At 32.0% G+C, this 8968-nt stretch overlaps 1 protein-coding gene across 1 annotated transcript in view; it reads right to left on the reverse strand.

Moving 5' to 3' along the window:
• Positions 1–6429: 6429 nt before the first annotated feature.
• The window catches only part of LOC127000827 (uncharacterized), a gene marked incomplete at its 5' end in the record, with an annotated part of 85820 nt that continues 83281 nt past the window's right edge, over positions 6430–8968 (reverse strand). Inside the window, 1 exon segment of the mRNA XM_050864885.1 lies at positions 6430–8968. This exon segment is cut by the window's right edge and continues 7046 nt beyond it.

Genomic DNA, 8968 nt, shown 5'->3' on the forward strand with positions numbered 1-8968 from the left:
AAAAATATGGAAAGAAGAATAGATTAGTTTGTTATAAATTGGAAAAAAAAGCACAACAAACAAGGATATAAGTTAATAAAAAGAAATACCTGGAAAAATAAGGAAAGAAAAATAGATTAGTTAGTTATAAATTAGAATAAGAAAAGTATCAAAAAGACAGGCAAAAGAACGAAAACACGAGCACAGAGGTTAATAAAAAATATAATTAGAAAAATAAGGAACGAAGAATAGATCAGTTAGTTATAGACTGGAATAAAGAAAGTTCTAAAAAAACAAGCATAGAAGTTAATGAAAAGAAACAAATAGAAAAATATGGAAAGAAGAATAGATTAGTTAGTTATAAATTAGAATAAGAAAAGCACCAAAAAAGACAAGAATACAAGTTAATAAAAAGAAATAGCTGGAAAATATAAGGAACGAGGAATAGATTAGTTAGTTATAAATTGGAATAAGAAAAGAACACGAAAAGACGAGCATACGAATTAATAAAAAGAAATATCCGGAAAAATATGGAAAGAATAGATTAGTTAGTTATAGTTTGGAATAAGAGAAGCACCAAAAAGACAAGCATAGAAGTTAATAAAAAGAAATATCTAGAAAAATATAAGGAAAGAAAAATAGACTAGTTAGTTATAGATTGGAATAAGAGAAGTACCAAAAAAGACGAGCAAAGAAGTTAATAAAAAGAAATAACGAGAAAAAGATAAGGAAAGAAAATAGATTAGTTAGTTATAGATTGGAATAAGAAAAGTACCAAAAAAGACGAGCATAGATGTTAATAAAAAGAAATAACTAGAAAAATAAGGAAAGAAGAATAGATTAGTTAGTTAAAAATTGGAATTAGAAAAGAAATAAGAAGAAAAATAAGGAACGTAGAATAGATGAGTTAGTTATAGATTGGAATAAGAAAAGCACAAAAAAGACAAGCATACAAGTTAATGAAAAGAAATACCTGGAAAAATAAGGAACGAAGAATAGATTAGTTAGTTATAAATTAGAATAAGAAAAGTACCAAAAAGACAGGCATAGAAGTTAATAAAAAGAAATAAGAAGAAAAATATGTGACGTGGAATAGATTAGTTAGTTATAGACTGGAATAAGAAAAGAACCAAAAAGACAGGCACAGAAGTTAATTAAAAGAAATAACTAGAAAATAAAAGGAAAGAAAAATAGATCAGTTAGTTATAAATTGGAATAAGAAAAGTACCAAAAAGACGAGCATAGAAGTTAATGAAAAAATAACTAGAAAATAAAAGGAACGAAGGATAGATTAGTTAGTAATAAATTTGAATAAGAAAAGCACTAAAAAAGCCAAGCATACAAGTTAATGGAAAGAAATAACTAAAATATATAAAGAACGAAGAATAGATTAGTTAGTAATAAATTAGAATAAGAAAAGCACTGAAAAGACGAGCATACAGGTTAATAAAAGAAATAACTAGAAAAATAAGGAACGAAGGATAGATTACTTAGTTATAGATTGGAATAAAGAAAAGTACAAAAAAGTCGAGCATAGAAGTTAATGAAAAGAAATAACTAGAAAATATAAGGAAAGAGAAATAGATTAGTTAGTTATATATTGGAATAAGAAAAGTACCAAAAAGACAGGCAAAGAAGATAATGAAAAGAAATAACTGGAAATAAAAGGAACCAAGGATAGATTAGTTAGTTATAGATCTGAATAGGAAAAGCACTAAAAAAGACAAGCATACGAGTTAATGAAAAGAAATAACTAAAAAATTTAAAGAACGAAGAATAGATTAGTTAGTTATAAATTAGAATAAGAAAAGCACTAAAAAGACAAGCACACAGGTTAATAAAAGAAATAACTAGAAAAATAAGGAACGAAGGATAGATTGGTTAGTTATAGATTATAATAAAGAAAAGTACAAATAAGACGACCATAGAAGTTAATGAAAAAAAGTATATTGAAAAATATGGAAAGAAGAATATATTAGTTAGTTATAAATTGGAATAATAAAAGCACCAAAAAGGACAAGCATACAAGTTAATAAAAAGAAATAGCTATAAAATATAAGGAACGAGCAGTAGATTAGTTAGTTATAAACAGGAATAAGAAAAGTACCAAAAAGACAGCCATAGAAGTTAATGAAAAGAAATAACTAGAAAATATAAGGAAAGAAAAATAGATTAGTTAGTTATAGATTGGAATAAGAAGAGTACCAAAAAGACAGGCATAAAAGTTAATCAAAAGAAATAACTAGAAAAACAAGGGAAGAATAGATTAGTTAGTTAAAAATTGAAATAAGAACAGCACCAAAAAGCACACAAATTAATAAAAAAAACAAGACGAAAAATAAGGAACGACGAATAGATTACTTAGTTATAAACTGGAATAAGATAAGTACCAAAAAAGACAGGCATAGAAGTTAATGAAAAGAAATAACTAGAAAAATAAGGAAAGCATAGATTTTTTAGTTATAGATTGGAATAAGAAAAGTACCAAAAAAGACGAGCATAGAAGTTAATAAAAAGAAATAACTAGAAAAATAAGGAAAGAAGAATAGATCAGTCAGTTATAAATTGGAATAAGAAAAGCACTAAAAAAGAGAGGCATAGAAGTTAATAAAAGAAATACCTCGAAAATATGAAACGAAGAATAGATTAGTTACTTATAAATTGAAATAAGAAAAGCACTAAAAAAGACAGGCATAGAAGTTAATGAAAAGAAATAACTAGAAAATATAGAGAAAGAAAAATAGATTGGTTAATTATAAATTGGAATAAGAAAAGTACCAAAAAAGACAGGCATAGAAGTTAATGAAAAGAAATAACTAGAAAATGAAGAACGAGGAATAGTTAGTTACTTATAAATTGGAATATGAAAAGAACCCAAAAAGACGAGCATAGAAGTTAATGAAAAGAAATACCTGGGAAAATAAGGAAAGAACAGATTAGTTAGTTATAGTTATAGAGAAGAACCAAAAAAGACAAGCATACAAGTTAATAAAAAGAAATAACTAGAAAAATATAAGGAAAGAAAAACAGATTAGTTACTTATAGATTGGAATAAGAAAAGTACCAAAAAAGACGAGCATAGAAGTTAATAAAAAGAAATACCTGGAAAAATAAGGAAAGAAGAATAGATTAGTTAGTTATAAAATGGAATAAGAAAAGCTTAAAAAAAGACAGGCATTGAAGTTAATAAAAAGAAATAAGAAGAAAAATAAGGAACGCAGAATAGACTAGTTAGTTATAGACTGGAATATGAAAAGCACAAAAAAGACAAGCATACAAGTTAATGAAAAGAAATACCTGGAAAAATAAGGAACGAAGAATACATTAGTTAGTTATAAATTGGAATAAGAAAAGAACCAAAAAGACAGGCATAGAAGTTAATTAAAAGAAATAACTAGAAAATATAAGGAAAGAAAAATAGATTAGTTAGTTATAAATTGGAATAAGAAAAGTACGAAAAAAGACGAGCATAGAAGTTAATGAAAAGAAGTAAATAGAAAAATATGGAAAGAAGAATAGATAAGTTAGTTATAAATTGGAATAAGAAAAGCACCAAAAAAGACAAGCATAGAAGTTAATAAAAAGAATTAGCTAGAAAATATAAGGAACGAGAAATAGATTAGTTAGTTATAAATTGGAATAAGAAAAGAACCCAAAAAGACGAGCATAGAAGTTAATGAAAAGAAATAACTAGAAATTATAAGGAAAGAATAGATTAGTTAGTTATTGATTGGAATAAGAAAAGTACCAAAAAGACTAGCATACAATTCAATAAAAAGAAATACCTGGAAAAATAAGGGAAAAATAGATTTTTTTAGTTATAGATTGGAATAAGAGAAGCACCAAAAAGACGAGCGTAGGAGTTAATAAAATAAATAACTAGAAAAATATAAGGAAAGAAAAATAGATTAATTAGTTATAGATTGGAATAAGAGAAGCACTAAAAAAGACAGGCATAGAAGTTAATAAAAGAAATACCTCGAAAATAAGGAACGAAGAATAGATTAGTTAATTAAAGATTGGAATAAGAAAAGCACCAAAAAGACAAGCATACAAGTTAATAAAAGAAATAACTAGAAAATAAAAAGAACAAAGGATAAATTAGTAAGATATAGATTGGAATACGAAAAGTACCAAAAAGACAAGCATACAAGTTAATGAAAAGAAATAACTAGAAAATATAAGGAAAGAAAATTAGATTAGTTAGTTATATATTGGAATAAGAACAGCTCCAAAAAGACAAGCAAAGAAGTTAATGAAAAGAAGTAAATAGAAAAATAAGGAACGCAGAATAGATAAGTTAGTTATAGATTGGAATAAGAAAAGCACAAAAAAGACAAGCAAACAAGTTAATAAAAATAAATACCTGGAAAATATAAGGAACGAAGAATAGATTAGTTAGTTATAGATTGCAATAAGAAAAGCACCCAAAAGACGAGCATAGATGTTAATAAAAAGAAATGGCTAGAAAATATAAGGAACGAAGAATAGATTACTTAGTTGTAAATTGGAATAAAAAAAGCACTTCTTTCGCTGCATTCATCGTCAACAAACGAAAATCCTTATGCATTATCCCAACTACAATAAAAAAAATACAGATGAGTGCCCGAAACACACACACACACACACACACACACACACACACACACACACATATATATATATATATATATATATATATATATATATATATATATATATATATATATATATATATATATATATATATATATATATATATATATATATATATATATATATATATATATATATATATATATATATATATATATATATATATATATGTGTGTGTGTATGTGTATATATATATATTTTTGTGTTGTGCAGTATTAGTATAATATTTTTTAAGAATTAAGGATACCAGCAGCGAGTTTTCGCGCGGCAGTCATGCGTCGTCGCTGTACACATCCTTAGAAACCGTTCTGTGTTATGCTCATGTCACGTTTTATCTATAATCTGATCGCACCATAGCGTTCAGGAGACTTTGCTCTATGAGATGAAATTATTTATTTCAACCCTGGTTCAAAGACTGCTGAGAAAAGCGATGATAAGTAAACCGTGTTATAAACATTTCGGAGCTGTCTTGTGACTTCAACTCATCACATTTCCTTTATGTTTTATTTTATCGAGTTTAGATAAACATAACTGAGTTGCGCAATTACTGCTGAGTCCAACGGTACCAACTAAAGTGGTCTGTCGTGAATAAGAGACGAGCTATGACGAAGAAAATACAAGTGTGTAGCGTCACGGCGGACATGAATGGCATGTGAGTGAGGGAGGGGTGCAGCCAATCACAGGAGCCGTAACAAACGCTGCCTAGGCGCCAGATGAACAGGCTCCGTCAACAGACTATAGTTGTTTTCACCTATTATTTGCATTTTTAGCCTCTAATTTCCCCCTCTTTCTTTTCTTCCTTATCTATTGTGACACCTTTTCCTGCATTTTCTTTCTCCGTTATCTAAAAAACAATTTCTTATTCCCTCCCTCCTTTCTCCTTTCCTTTATTCCCTTTTCATTTTCTGTCTGTCTCTCTCTCTCTCTCTCTCTCTCTCTCTCTCTCTCTCTCTCTCTCTCTCTCTCTCTCTCTCTCTCTCTCTCTCTCTCTCCTCCTCCTCTTCCTCCTCCTCCTCCCTCACCTTCCCTACACGCCAGGTGGTTTCAAACATTCCTTTCTCACCTGTTTATGAGTTAGTAGCGTGAAAAAAAGGTAAATTTAGCCCTCTCTCTCTCTCTCTCTCTCTCTCTCTCTCTCTCTCTCTCTCTCTCTCTAATGTGCAGGTGGAGAGGCAGGAAAGTGATGAAACGAAGGAGGAGAAAGGGGAGGAGGAGGAAGGGGGGGAGGAGGAGGAGGAGGAGGAGGAGGCTATCGGCTGTCATGAAAGTTTAGGAAGAATTTTATGAGGTGAAAATAAGAGGACATTAATGAGTGCAGGACAACATGGCGGCTAAGAGGAAGAGGAGGAGGAGGAGGAGGAGGAGGAGGAGGAGGAGGAGGAGGAGGAGGCGGAGGAGGAGGAAGAGAGCGGGGAAAAAGGGAGAAAGAGAGGAAGGTGAGGAAGAAGAAAGAGAGGAAGCAGGAAAGGGAGGAGAGGAAAAGAGGTGAGGAGACGGAAACGAAAAGAGAGGAGAGGGGAGAGGAGGAAGAAAAGAAAAAGGAAGCATGGAGGAAAGAGAAGAAGGAAGAGGGAAAGACGGATAAGGGCAAGAAGACGAAGAGGAGAGGGAGGAGGATGGAGAGTAATCAAGAAAGAATGAAAGGAAAAGGAAATTAAAAAAAATACACAAAGGCGAAATTGACACACACACACACACACACACACACACACACACACACACACACGCAAACTAACAGAGAGCAAATTGAAACCAAGATATAAAACAGAAGCAAAAGAAAAAGGAGATAGTATGGAAAATAAAACAAAAGACACGTTAGCTATACACAATATATTTCTTGTTACAATATTAATCAAAATGAACAAAGGCGGACGGTTGGGTTGGTTTACACACATACATCAGGAAAAAAAAATAACGCCGAATAGGACTACAATTAAAAAAACGCCGAATAGGCCTACAATAAACAAAAAACGCCGAATTTCGCGGGTTACGGGAATTTCCTATAAAGCTGACGATGACGATGATGATGGTGATGGTTGTGAAGATGACGGAGCGATGGTGACGGGACGATAATGCGATGACGATGACGGCTGATGATGATTATGATGACGTGTTAATATAGAGTATACGTTCGCAGGGCTGACAGTGATAATAATAAAATAATAATGATAATAATAGTAAAGATAATAATAATAATAGTAATAATGATCGGTGTATATACAAGCAGAGTTTCATTTTCTTTATCTCATCTTCGCGGAAAATTGAAGGAAAAAAATAATATGAAGGAAGAAAGTTCACGTAGATATTGTACTTGTTTCCCCCTTTCCCGACTTTCTTTTGGTGCGAGAAGAAAAAAAATTATAGTCAATCTAAAAATGAAGAAGAAAAACACAAAAAAAACCCTCCTCGTTAAAAAGATAAAACAAAATAAAAAAGTAATCAAAACATCGATACTTATAAAAGCGAAAAAAAAAATATTGTCAACCTAAAAATGAAAAAGTAAGACAAAAAGAAAAACATTAAAAAAACCTCCTCGTTGAAAAACCTAAAACAAAACCAAAAAATAATCAAGACTTCGATACTTATAAAATACTGATAAAAAATAGAAGTACCATCATTGCACATTCTCTTTATAGGCCTCCATAAACCTTTCTAAATCTCTTTGTATACTCTTTGACACCTTTTTTTCACTTATCAAGACGAGGACAAAGCCACGTGAAGCCCTCCTCTTAGCGAGCCAAGGCAGCGGCTAAGAGGCAGTTTCAAGAGGCTCACTAACGGTACTCTTGATGTGTGTATTTTGTGACATCGTAAAAGACAAAACAAAAAGATATAAAGATAAGTATATACATGGAAGTTTTTTAGACGTTGAGTTTCTCTATACGTCTCTTACAGAAAAAGGAAAACCAACACACCGAGTATATTAAGAGTGTTTACCCCCTTGACTGCGAATTTCCTACAAGCAGACATCACCAAGCTACAGCAATGGAACAAAAAGTGGCTGCTACAATGCAATGAAGAAAAATGTAAAGTCATCCAACTTGAGAGGGGATATCCAGCATACCAATACCACATGGGACACACTCCACTATCTATCACAGAGGCAGAGAAAGACCTGGGACTATATGTTACCAGGCTACCAGGGAAAGCCAAATCCCTGACAATCGCAGCGGACGGGTTAAGAGCCACTGTACAATTAAAACCGATACGAGGGTGATAGTGATTGTGCCATTAAGAAATACGCGCAGACCTTTCTTAATTTATATTTCCTTAGTGGTCTCAAAAATCTTATTCGTTTATCATTTGTATCTGGTAATATGTGTCCTTGGGTTTGTGTGTTTTAATTATTTTCCCTGTTTGTATCTCTCTCTCTCTCTCTCTCTCTCTCTCTCTCTCTCTCTCTCTCTCTCTCTCGTGCAAAATCTGTCTGGTCACTCCTTCACTCCTCGCCGCTCCCCTTCAAACTCATCTCTTTGTGGGGAGCAGGAAAAAGGAGGAGGAGGAGGAGGAGGAGGAGGAGAGATATCAATCGTTGGAAGTGAGTGGAGAGCCATTAGGACGAGAGAGAGAGAGAGAGAGAGAGAGAGAGAGAGAGAGAGAGAGAGAGAGAGAGTGTGTGTGTGTGTGTGTGTTGGTTTTCCATTTTCATTCCTTTCCTTCTTTCCTCAAATAATAATAATAATAATGATCATAGAAATAATAATAATAATAATAATAATAATAATAATAATAATAATAATAATAATAATAATAATAATAATAATAATAATAGCAATAATTAAGACACTTGAAGCGGCAATAATATTAGTAACAACAACAGCTTAAGTAAAAGACGTAGAGTACAAAGGGACTGTTAGTCAATGTATACAGACTAAAAAAAAGACATAAAAACAAGTATACATGTGCAAAATAATCATACATATAAAACGCGTAAAAAAACGGTTAAGCTCCCCTCTAATAAAACACCACCAATCCGTTTTCTTCCATGCTATATAAACACACATTAATAAAAGAAAACGAGACCACTGAACACATCACTTGCACCAAAACAACCAATCACATCCCATATTCTTTCTCCTCACTTCACCGCATTACAGAAAACGGATCGCTCTCACGCAGATTTTAAGGGAGGCTTCGGTAAATGTTTTCGAGGGGAGCCTTTAGTTGAATCACGTACGGTTCGCTATATTACAGTTAGGATTATTATTATTAGTTTGTTATACCCACGCACCCGCGCCCACGCCTGCACCCACACCCAAACCCACGCTGGACAAGACATGGGGAAGGATGCTGCGAGAGAGACAGACATACAGACAGAGAGACTAAGAGAAATAGAGATAAGGTATGACTGAAG

The sequence above is a fragment of the Eriocheir sinensis genome, chromosome 19 (genome assembly GCF_024679095.1).
Source record: "Eriocheir sinensis breed Jianghai 21 chromosome 19, ASM2467909v1, whole genome shotgun sequence".
NCBI classification, from domain to species: domain Eukaryota; kingdom Metazoa; phylum Arthropoda; class Malacostraca; order Decapoda; family Varunidae; genus Eriocheir; species Eriocheir sinensis.